Source organism: Cervus canadensis, chromosome 23, assembly GCF_019320065.1.
Source record: "Cervus canadensis isolate Bull #8, Minnesota chromosome 23, ASM1932006v1, whole genome shotgun sequence".
Lineage (NCBI taxonomy): Eukaryota > Metazoa > Chordata > Mammalia > Artiodactyla > Cervidae > Cervus > Cervus canadensis.
The window spans coordinates 44,180,379-44,192,512 of NC_057408.1; the positions used below are offsets into that span (position 1 = coordinate 44,180,379).

The window sequence follows — 12,134 nt, forward strand, 5'->3', positions numbered from 1 at the left end:
CTACATAGGAAAGATAGGGGGAGCATTTAAAAAGAAAAGAATGATTTGCTATGAATCAGTCAGCCAACAAGTGTAGAAACATGACAAGAGTTTTGGTCAAAGGTTTTCTGCACTGTGCTTCCCATGACCTCTGAAAGCAGAGTATCAGACAACTAGTTGGAGAAAGAGTGAAAGTTGCAGTTCTATTATATAGTAATTTCATGTCAAAAAGGAATTAATTGTCCATTCTCTTTGTGCTCTTGATAGTTGTGGTCAATGAATTGATCTGACACTGAAAATTAATGCCTGCCATATATTTTGTGTGAAATGATGATACTCTGCTCATCAAGTTGTCAAGGCAAGCCGTTACCTTTGCTGAGAAATCTATCTGAAGTTTAGCTTTTCCAAAAAATTGAAAAATCTAGATGTTTTATACATCAACCACACTTCCTATTCAGCGATGAGGTTCTCTGTACCTGGCCAAAAGATCAGCATTCTCTTGAATTTTATTTACAGGTAAAACATAAGTGAGGTAAAACACCATGAGGATAGGAAAATTCAAACAACTAAAAGAAACTGATGAACAGGCCATGCTGTCTCAGGCAGAATCATACAGAATAGTCTCTTTAAGAATTTCGGAGGTGCAAAATTCAAATACTGTTCAAGCGATTAACCAGTGACAGGTATGTACATCAATGGTTAGTTGAATCTTAAAATGGACTCAAGGTGTTTTGGGGGGCGGGGCTAAGCTTATCTGCAAAATGTAGATAACACCATCCTTGAACAATGTTAGAGATCGATGAGGTAATTTATGTAAAATGAAATTGATTGTTCCAGGAAAAAAATAAAAAAACCTCATCTACAGACTCATCTAAGTATTCTGGACATCAATTTTTACCTGATCTTATTGTTAATGAAGTAAATTAGTGCCATTAAGGAAAAGTCAACATTAAGTAGCAAGTCCTTCATCTGAGAGCAGCAAGGTGAATTTTGGCTAGAATCTAGAAAAAATCTAAGCTTATGTCTTTCCTATAGCAGATAAGCATTCTATTTAAGAGTTTGAATATACTGGCTGTACTTTAGTTGGTTTCTACTTATATTTTGTTTTTGTTGGGAAAACACATCCTCTTAGAAAATGATAAGAATGATTATTATTTAATAGTCTTGATAATCAACATCTATGTAGAATACAAAGCATTAAGTAACAAGTTGAATGTTTGCATCTTCTTTTATTCATAACTGCAAAGGACCTCATTATATATATATATATGTGTATATATATATATATATATATATTGTTTATGTTTACTTGCTAAGTCATGTCCAACTCTTTTGCAACCCCATGAACTGTAGCCCACCAGGCTCCTCTGTCCATAGGATTCTCCAGGCAAGAATACTGGAGGGGGTTGCCCTTTCTTTCTCCAGAACTATATGTGTGTGCATGTGTGTATGTGTATATATATATATATGTATGTATATATACATATATATATATGTATACACTCTTGGATAGCATAGCTTAAAATGTATTAAAAATTTTTAAGACATTGATTATTTTTCAAGAAGCATATTCTTCTGTGTGCATTATGCATTTAAAAAAAAACTTTTATACAAGTTGCTACTTCACTAATGACAGATTGGCAAGGGATCAAGAGAAGTAATAAATGCATGTCGATTTTCCTACAAAATTCCCTTGTAATGTTAATAAAAGGGGCACAGTTACAATGTCAACTGAAGAACTGTTTCCTTTTCCAGACACTTGTTTTTAATGATGAGTTATACTTGAGGAAGACAAATACTGTTCTTTCCTAAAGAACTCATTTTTCCCCCATGATGGAAACTTGAAGTCTATGATTTGTCACAACTCTCAGCAGGAAGTAAAATGGCCAAGCATGGCTTAACATGTCATTTATTCAAGTAATGTGGTCTCAATTCTGTGGGTGACAAAATTCTCCATCTCTGGTTTGCCCTTGGCCACCATTTTAGTCAGTGATTACAATGAAAGAGTGAAGTTTGGACTTTCAGAGTGGCTTTATCCTGGCTCAAGTTCAGAGTCACCTTGTTCCATCCTGTAGGAATAAAAATTAGATGTCGTCCAGTAAGAAAAAGAACTTCACCATCACTAAGTATCTTAATTACTTTTCTGTATATGGAGGTTAACCTGAGCCTCTAAAGATATTCCTTTCCATGTATGGTGAAAGTTCCCCAACAAAAATGTGCATGTGATATAAACAGGTAACTTTCCAAACATTTTTAAAGAGCACAGCCCAAACTGTAAATCCTGCTGTAAAGGAAAGTAGCTTTACAGAAATCAGGGATTAGTCTATAAATTTGCATGAGTATACCTCAAGCCTTAAGGACAGGATATCTGCATTGGCAGCTGAATGTGGTTCTTATGAATGGAAATAAAGTCACCTTCCAGTTCCTGCCACTTAGAAGAAAAGCCACCAGGAAGGAACTTTCCCCAACAATGAACTGTTTGACACAAATCCTCTGCCCTGGTTGTATGGGCTGAGTACATTACTTCTTTTCATTTTATCTTCCTAACCTTTCTCTTAAGTCATACTGTATCTTCAAAGACCAAGTGTCCTTCAACCTTGATTTCCAATGCTCCAGTTTGAAATGTTAACAGTATTCAACTTTTCCCAAGTATTATACTCTAGGTCTGTGTAAAAATTAAAAACTTAAAATCTCATCAAAATGTTCCTGAAAAATCTCTTAAATATTTGATGAGAAAGAGTACAACCACTTGATTTTGTATGTATAACCTGCAGACATCTTGAAATGTTCTGCTATTAGTCAGTATTTCTCTTTGACCCTCAACTAAGTACTTAATATTTTTCTCCAGGATTTAAGCAAGTCATCACCACCCACATTTTCTGGGCATCTTCATAAAAGATCAAAAAACCTTTAAAATAATTTATACAATCCTTTCATATGTCTCATCAGTGTACAAACACCTTTTCTAAAGCTGATTACCTTAGTTCCTTGCAGTACACAGTCATTTGAATGGTTTCAGAGGAAACTGTCAAAACTGCTTAAAATGCTTTCTTTCATTTCTCAATATTTTTGTTATATGTTCATTACATACCTTATGAAATAGTAACAACTTCTTGTTTAACTTAAATTTTGAACACTGACCCATATCAAAGGGTATATAGTCTTTACAAACTTTGATTTGTGAAGTTATAGGGGAGCTAGCCCAGTTAACAAAGCAAATTGTTTCTCGTGAAATTAAAGGAAATCTCTCTGGATCCAGACACCATCTGTTGAACAAGCTAGTTAATAGAGTAGAAAGAGCATAGGGGTCAAATTACCTGGATTCAATTAAATCCTGGTTCTGCCTTTTCCTATACAAACAACCTGAACTTAAATTCATTACCTTATCCCAAGGCTTGTTTTTCACATTTTTAATAATTATGATAATATTGCAAAGTTCATAGGATTATTGGGAATTTGAATAAGATACTGCTTAAAAAAATCACTTGTATGAAAAATACAAATATTGTTCTTACTGTTTTTGTGTTTTTTAAAAAGTGTGTAGCTTGGAGAATAAAGTAATATAGTGAGTTTGACGGACAAGGCAATGGCAACCCCCTCCAGTACTCTTGCCTGGAAAACCCCATGGGCAGAGGAGCCTGGTGGGCTGCCGTCCATGGGGTCGCGAAGAGTTGGACACGACTGAGCGACTTCACTTTCAATTTTCACTTTCATGCATTGGAGAAGGAAATGGCAACCCACTCCAGTGTTCTTGCCTGGAGAATCCCAGGGATGGGGAGACTGGTGGGCTGCCATCTAAGGGGTCGCACAGAGTCGGACACGACTGAAGCGACTTAGCAGCAGCAGTAGCAGTAGCAGTGAGTTTGAATGTGTGTGTGTGCGCGCACATGCATGCACTCAGTCACTTCAGTTGTGTCTGACACTGCAGTCCCATGGACTGAAGCCTACCAGGCTCCACTATCCATGGAATTCTCCAGGCAAGAATACTGGAGTGGGTAGCCATTCCTTTCTCCATCAGTTCAGTTCAGTTCATTTCAGTCGCTCAGTCATGTCCGACTCTTTGCGACCCCATGAATCGCAGCACACCAGGCCTCCCTGTCCATCACCAACTCCCGGAGTTTACTAAAACCCATCTCCATCGAGTCGGTGATGCCATCCAGCCATCTCATCCTCTGTCGTCCCCTTTTCCTCCTGTCCCCAATCCCTCCCAGCATCAGGGTCTTTTCCAATGAGTCAACTCTTCACATCAGGTGGCCAAACTATTGGAGTTTCAGCTTCAGCATCAGTCCTTCCAATGAACACCCAGGACTGATCTCCTTTAGGATGGACTGGTTGGATCTCCTTGCAGTCCAAGGGACTCTCAGGAGTTTCTCCAACACCATAGTTCAAAAGCATAAATTTTTCAGCACTCAGCTTTCTTCACAGTCCAACCCTCACATCCATACATGACCACTGGAAAAACCATAGCCTTGACCAGACGAACCTTTGTTGGCCAAGTAATGTCTTTGCTTTTCAATATGCTGTCTAGGTTGGTCATAACTTTCCTTCCAAGGAGTAAGCATCTTTTAATTTCATGGCTGCAGTCACCATCTGCAGTGATTTTGGAGCCCCCAAAAATGAAATCTGACACTGTTTCTACTGTCTCCCCGTCTATTTCCCATGAGGGTGATGGGACCAGATGCCATGATCTTAGGTTTCTGAATGTTAAGCTTTAAGCCAACTTTTTCACTCTCCTCTTTCACTTTCATCAAGAGGCTTTTTAGTTCCTCTTCACTTTCTGCCATAAGGGTGGTGTCATCTGCATATCTGAGGTTATTGAGATTTCTCCCGGCAATCTGGATTCCAGCTTGTGTTTCTTCCAGCCCAGCGTGTCTCATGATGTACTCTGCATATAAGTTAAATAAGCAGGGTGACAGTATACAGCCTTGACGTACTCCTTTTCCTATTTGGAACCAGTCTGTTGTTCCATGTCCAGTTCTAACTGTTTCTTCCTGACCTGCATACAGGTTTCTCAAGAGGCAGGTCAGGTGGTCTGGTATACCTATCTCTTTCAGAATTTTCCACAGTTTATTGTGATCCACACAGTCGAATGCTTTGGCGTAGTCAATAAAGCAGAAATAGATGTTTTTCTGGAACTCTCTTGCTTTTTCGATGATCCAGCGGATGTTGGAAATTTGATCTCTGGTTCCTCTGCCTTTTCTAAAACCAGCTTGAACATCTGGAAGCTCTCGGTTCACGCATTGCTGAAGCCTGGCTTGGAGAATTTTGAGCATTACTTTACTAGCGTGTGAGATGAGTGCAATTGTGCGGTAGTTTGAGCATTCTTTGGTATTGCCTTTCTTAGGGATTGGAATGAAAACTGACCTTTTCCAGTCCTGTGGCCACTGCTGAGTTTTCCAAAGATCTTCCTAACCCAGGGGTTGAGCCTAGGTCTCCTGCATTGCAGGCAGATTCTTTGCCATCTGAGCCAGAGTTTGAATAATTACATCTAAAACAGCTTCTTCCTATGAGTTGTTCATATGGCCTCATCAGAGAGCAATTTAGAAAAAAAAAATGAAACACTAAAGAATGGTGATGTCTGTTCTCCTACAGTTATTTCCTTCTCATACATGCCTAGTTCCCAGGTATTTTGGTAAGGTTGAATGTTCGGGTTTGTTTGTTAGGCTTTCAAGAAGAGACTTGGATAGGGGTGGTGTGGTGCTTTTTACATTTTAGAATAATCATCCTTAAAGTGACCGGGACCTCCTAACTGAATTGTATCTCATTGCCCTTTAATCTACCACCTCCTCTCCTATCTTCCTATAGGAGTGGAACATCTATTGTGGTATATAACAGAGATCTGGGCTGGATGGCTATTGGGATTAGACCATAAAGTCTCTAATACCATCCACTTTATTTTCAACATCAGAGTGATACTTCCTAATCATGATGCTCATAACTGGGGGTACATAATATTTGTGCTTTTTCATTTTTTTTAGTTGAAGGATAATTGCTTACAATATTGTGTTGGTTTCTGCCTTACAGTAACATGAATCAACCATAGGTATGCACATGTCCTCCTCCTTCTTGGGAGGGGGATTTAGGGGTGTGATTCTTTTTTTAAACACATGTATAATTATCACCTTTGTTTTGAAATGTCCGTTCTCTTTTGTGTGGCTGTGTTAACTGAAGGCATATTCACTAAAGTCTCCATTGGCTGACTCGTGGCTGCAACCTGAATGTGGCTTCAGTTTTCCTGGAAACTTTGGTTAAGTTGATCATGTCCTTCTTTCACAGGCTCACATTGACTTAGCTTTTAATTACTAGCATTTTCTCTTAGAGTCAGTCTTCAATTTTCTTTTCTTACTGCAGACATCAACATGCAATGAGATCATCATCTTCCAACCGTTAACTGGCGCTGACACAATGATAGCTTTCAAATATTGGTTTTCGGACATTTGCCTGTATTTGCACTATGGACACCTACAAATCAAACATAGTGCTAAAATTCAAAAACTTTTTATCTTTCCCCCCCCAAAAAAAAAGAAAGAAAAGAAAGAAATTTACCATTTCTCCTACAATTCTTCTTTCAGTTAGTTATATCACTTTTCACTTAATCTGGTAAGACAGAAAACATAAAGAAATCTTATACTCTATCCTTCATAACAAGTCAGTCAGCAAGACTTGTCAATTTCCTTTTCAAAATGTTTCTTTAATCCAACCATTGGTTTCACCAGAGCTGCCCATGTTCTAGTGTAGGTCCTTAATTATTAAGTCTAATTATTTAATCTAACACTTAATTATTAAATCTAACACCTAATATCCTCTTCTTCCTTCCATTCCCCTTCCATGCAGACACCCAGTCAACTGAAAATGAGATTCACCTATGTCAATCTTTTTCTGCTTAAAAACAAAAAAACTAAATAAAAACTCACTAAATAAAAGCTGAAAGAAAGACTACTTTATTAACAACCTATTCTCAACCTATCTGTCCAGATTCATGGCTCTAGGATTTTATACTTAGATTTTTGTTCATGGCTCCCCCTTTCTTCTTGTTGAAATAAACATTGATGCACTCTTCAGTCCCTTCACTGGGACACTGGGTACCAATTCCTCTTAGCTCTTAGACAACACTCCTCCCATCAAACCCCCCCCCCCCGCCCGCTCCCGTGTCATAAGGTATTCTCTTTCCACTGAATAATTCCCTTCACCATATAAACATGCTAAAATATCTCATTTAAAAAACCCTACCTTTTTCATGTCCCTCAAGAGGTAATGCTCTATGTTTTTATGGACTTTTTAAAAAATATTCATTTTAGGATAAAAAAAAGTGGGAGAGAAATGAAATAAACTCATGCTTTAATTCTGCCACTTTAATGTCCTAATTACTAGAGATTATAAGACCTGATAATTATAACTCAAAATTCTTTGTTTCTTAGGACAGTTTTGACTATTTTCATAGGTTTATTAGATAAGTTTTATGATCATTTTGATTGGTTTTACCCAATCCCACTTCCCCTTTAAATGCCCTTCAAATTTTGATCAGAATTGCTGATGTTTTTCAGTCACCAAGTTGTGTCCTACTCTTTGGGACCACATGGGCTGTAGCACACTAGGCTCCTCTGTCCTCCACTATTTCCCTACTCAATCACTGTTGAGTCAGTGATTCTATCTAACCATCTCATCCGTGGCTGCTCCCTTCACCTTTTGTCTCAGTCTTTCCCAGAATCAGGTTCTTTTCCAATGAGTCAGTTCTTTGCATCAGGTTGCCAAAGCACTGGAACTTCAGCATCAGTGCTTCCAATGAATGTTCAAGACTGATTTCCTTTAGGATTGACTAGTTTGATCTCCTTGCAGTCCAGGGGACTCTCAAGAGTCTTCTCCAGCATCACTATTTGAAAGCATAAATTATTTGGCTCTCTGCTTTCTTTATGGTCCAAATCTGACATTGGTACATGACTCCTGGAAAAACAATACCTTTGACTATATAGACCTTTGTTGGCAAAGTGATGTCTCTGCTTTTTAATACACTGTCTAGGTTTGTCATAACTTTCCTTCCAAGGAGCTAACATTTTTAAATTTTATGGCTGCAGTCACTGTCTGCAGTGATTTTGAAGCCCAAGAAAAGAAAATCTGTCACTGCTTCCACTTTTCTCCCTTCTATTTGCTGTGAAGTGATGGGACTAGATTCCATGATCTAATGCTCTATTTTTAAATTCACCTTTTCAGCAGAAGTCATTCAAAGAATTGTCTATACTCAAGACTTCTTCTTCCTACACTCCTCCCCTGATTTCATTCTAATCAATTTTTCATCTCCAGAAATCCACTAAATCCTCTCCAGTCAACATCAAGTATGATTTCTATGTTACCATTTGAAGATACTTTAGGTTTCATCTTACTCTATTTATATCCTTCAGCAAAGGTACATTGTCTTCACTTGAACCCTGGGCTTCCCTTCTCTCTTGAGTCTCTGCTTTCCTATCCCGGATTTTTCTTGATTCCACTGTACCTACCAGATTCCAAAAGCTGGAACACCGGAGGGCCGAGGGCCTGAGCCTCCAATCTTCTCTGCCTGCACTTACTCCATTGATGATTTCATCCATTCTGATTGCAGTAGTTCCACAGGTAAACCAATGACTTCCAAATTCATACCTCTTGCTCTGACCTTATTCTTGAACTTCAGATACACTTGAGCACTTGCCTACGTGAGATTTCACTTGCATGTCTAATAGGCTTCTTAGGTGTTCAATAATTGAGCTCTGCCTCTATCAGTGTCAAGTATGCTCTGCATTAAGTCTTCCCATCTCAGTCACTGTCAACTCCTTCTTCATTGTTGAGGCCTGAAAACCCATGGAGGCATTTTCAGACAAGTTATTCCCACATTTGCTCCATTGCAGTGGCCTCCTAGTTTGTCTCTCTGCTTCCATCTTTGTTCTCCGTAGAGTTGGGGCATGTGTACAGTCGTGTCTGATTCTTTGCAACCCCATGGATTACAGCCTGGCAGGCTCCTCTGTCTGGGGAATTTTCCTGGCAAGAACACTGGAGTGGGCTGCCATTTCCCCCTGCAGGGGACCTTCCCGACCCGGGGATCGAATGCTTGTCTCTTGCATCTCCTGCATTAGCAGGCAGATTCTTTCCCACTGCCACAATCTGCGAATCCCATGTCCTTCTTTGGTCTTTTCCTGACACAACATCCAGAGTGATCTCTTAAAGTATCAGTGTAAGTGAGATCATATCAGTCCTTCTCTTCAAAATCTTCAATGCCTCCTTGTTTAACTCAGAGTAAATCCCCAGACTCTTACTCTGGCCCCAAGACCTTCTGTGGTCTTTCTCTCCTACACATTTCAAGCCATGATCACCTGGTACCCTCCTTCCCTCACCCCTCAGCTCTAACCTATTGGCCTCATTTCTGTGTCTGCAACATCCCAAGGATGCTGTGGTCTCAGGGCCTTGGTACATTTTTCCTTTGCCCAGAAAATTTCTTCCTCATATCCATATTGCCTTTTTTCTACTTTCTTTGGATCTCTGTTTATCAATTTAACCTAGAGGTCTTCGACCACAACATCATGTAAGTTACACACTCCTCCTGCTGTATCTCTTTATGATACTTCCTAGTACTTATCACTTAAGGAATAGGAATTTGATATTTAAGCCCAGTTTATAGCATTAGGATGTAAGCTCCAGTGAGCAGTAGGACTTACCTGTTTTTATTTGTTGATAGCTTCTTTGGACCTAGGTAAGCACTTTACTGGGCTTCTCAGGTGGCACTGTGGTAAAGCACCCACAGGAGAATGCAGGAAATGGAGGCAACTTAGCCCAAGCACTAAGTACTTAGTCATGCCCTACTCCAGGGGGTCTTCCTGATTCAGGGTTTGATCCTGGGTCTCCTGCTTTGCAGGCAGATTCTTTACCATCTGACCACCAAGAAAACCCTAGTTAAGTACTAAGAGCAATAAATATATACTGAATAGAAAAATGGTTAACATTGTGCATATATACCTAAGTAAGCAAGGTTTATTTATTTATTTATTTTTAAGAAAATTCATCACAATTTCTGGCAAAATGACTCAGAATGACTGAAAGTGGTCTGTCATTTGAGTAATCTGGAGAGAGCAGCCCGGGGCAGTTCACATCACATTTTGTTCAGAAACAAACATAAATAGTAATTTAATTTTTAGCTAAGGCAGTGGCTCTTCCAAAAGGACAATTAAACCCCCTGAAACGAAGAGGGGATTAAAATTAGTGAGACTGGAAAACCAAGAGGAATTTAACGACCAAATTGAGATCTCTACTTGATCTTGGCCTTGATCAACATACACCAGTCAGGTGACCCCGCAGAGATCATTAGGACAGTGTTCACTTTTTCTCCCACTCTTTTTAATGCTGGTGATGGTCATGCACAGGCTGAACGTAGGTGAGTTTGTAGCTGGGAAATGGTTCTTCTTACAATCGGAGTGGAATGAACCTGATAGATTAACTGGGCCAGTGGTTTTCAACCATTTCCCCCCGAAAGCGATATATTTAATACCTGCCAGGTAGCCTGCCCCTGAACTTTGTCCTCACTTCACTCAGTTGAGCTTGCTACACAGGTGATATCACCTGTGGGTTCTGTGCAATTTCAAATCGCTACCTAAATGCCCCTCCGCCAGAACCGTTTCTCCCCTCCATTTATATACTGGCATCATGAAGCTGGAAACTGTTTTCTAGATGAAACCTGTCATTTTTCAGAGAAGAAATCTGAGGCTTACAGAGAATAACCAACTCACCCAAGGCCATGGAGACAGAGAGTAAAGATCTCAAAAGTCAGAGAATAAGAGATCTAGAGACTGAGCAAGACATCTTCCTGGCATGGTATTTATTTCTCTGTTAGTGAGAAACAAGTGTCAAAGGGACAATGGCCAAGCCATCAGTTCAGTTCAGTTGCTCAGTCGTGTCCAATTCTTTGCGACCCCATGGACTGCAGTATGCCAGGCCTCCCTGTCCATCACCAACTTTCGGAGTTTATTCAAACGCATGTCCATTGAGTCGGTGATACCATCTATAGATTGCATCTAAATATGGCCAAGACGTATATAGGAATAAACCCTGACCGACCACCTGCAGGGACCAGTCCAGGAAGCCAGGCTGCTCTCCACTATAACCAATCCAAGAAGTCAGAGTGCTGTCTGTAAGAACCAATCCAGGAGACTAAATACAGCCATGTGACAATTGGTCTGAAATGGCTAAGATGTGATTAATATTAATAACTGACAATTTCCCTAATTTTGCCCTCTCTTCCAACATAGGACCAACCTGAGAACCCCAAACATGAACCCCTGACCAGTCACAAAGGATGCTCACAGAGGATGCTCCACCTGTAGCTAGCCCACCTGCAGGGTCTCCATGCCAACAGCCTTCAATCAGGGCACACCTGATGTCACCCTGCTTCCACGAGAAGGTTTGCCCATGTCTCTACCTGCCTTTAAGTTTCTGCCAAACACAAGTGATGGTGGCTGACCCCTTGCTATAGAAAGCTCTGAATAAACAGCCTCTTCTTGGTCTCATGTGGATGAACTCACTGATTTCCACAGCTCTCATGGACATCCCATCAGACACAGTGGGTGCTACCCAACTCTACAGACCCCAGCCTTGGACCACGAGTTTCCTGAGAAGACAGAGAGGCCCCTAGTGCCCCGCTATACACAGCTTGTCAAGTCCACGCTTACGTGGTAAGTCAGCTTTAGCTCCAAAGTTTGCTGTCTTTGTGTTGAATTTCTCAGCTATTTATTCCCAGTTTGGTCCCCAGATTTTGCTGTTGGTTCCTATTTGGTTGGCATGCTTGGTGGAAACAGGCTTTTTCATCCCTGTTGCTCTCTTTTTTGTTACTGTTTTATGTTGTGCTGTGTAAAAGTGGTTTTTGGTTATAAAAGGAGAGTAATTGTATGGTACAGGACAGGCAGGGATTCTTGAAGTCTGTTGTTCTAGCTGACCTCACACACTGGTGACTTTGTGGTTCCCTAGGCTGGTATCTATGTGGACAAACTTTGTTGTGGGTCACCAATACATCCTAACCATGTCATTGTAAATGAAGACTAAATTCTCTTGAATTCCTACTGCAGTACTATATTACACATTACTAAATGGTGTTGTCTTCCATATTTCTATAATGTGTAATGTGTTTATTACTGTCAAAAAAC

General features: G+C 39.9%; 1 long non-coding RNA gene across 1 annotated transcript; it reads right to left on the bottom strand.

Moving 5' to 3' along the window:
• Positions 1–1,872: 1,872 nt before the first annotated feature.
• LOC122425848 lies at positions 1,873–11,806 on the bottom strand. The gene is made up of 3 exons (XR_006265027.1): positions 11,664–11,806; positions 6,526–6,576; positions 1,873–2,048 (listed from the first exon to the last, which is right to left on the bottom strand). It is a non-coding gene; the product is annotated as an uncharacterized LOC122425848 (long non-coding RNA).
• Positions 11,807–12,134: the final 328 nt, after the last annotated feature.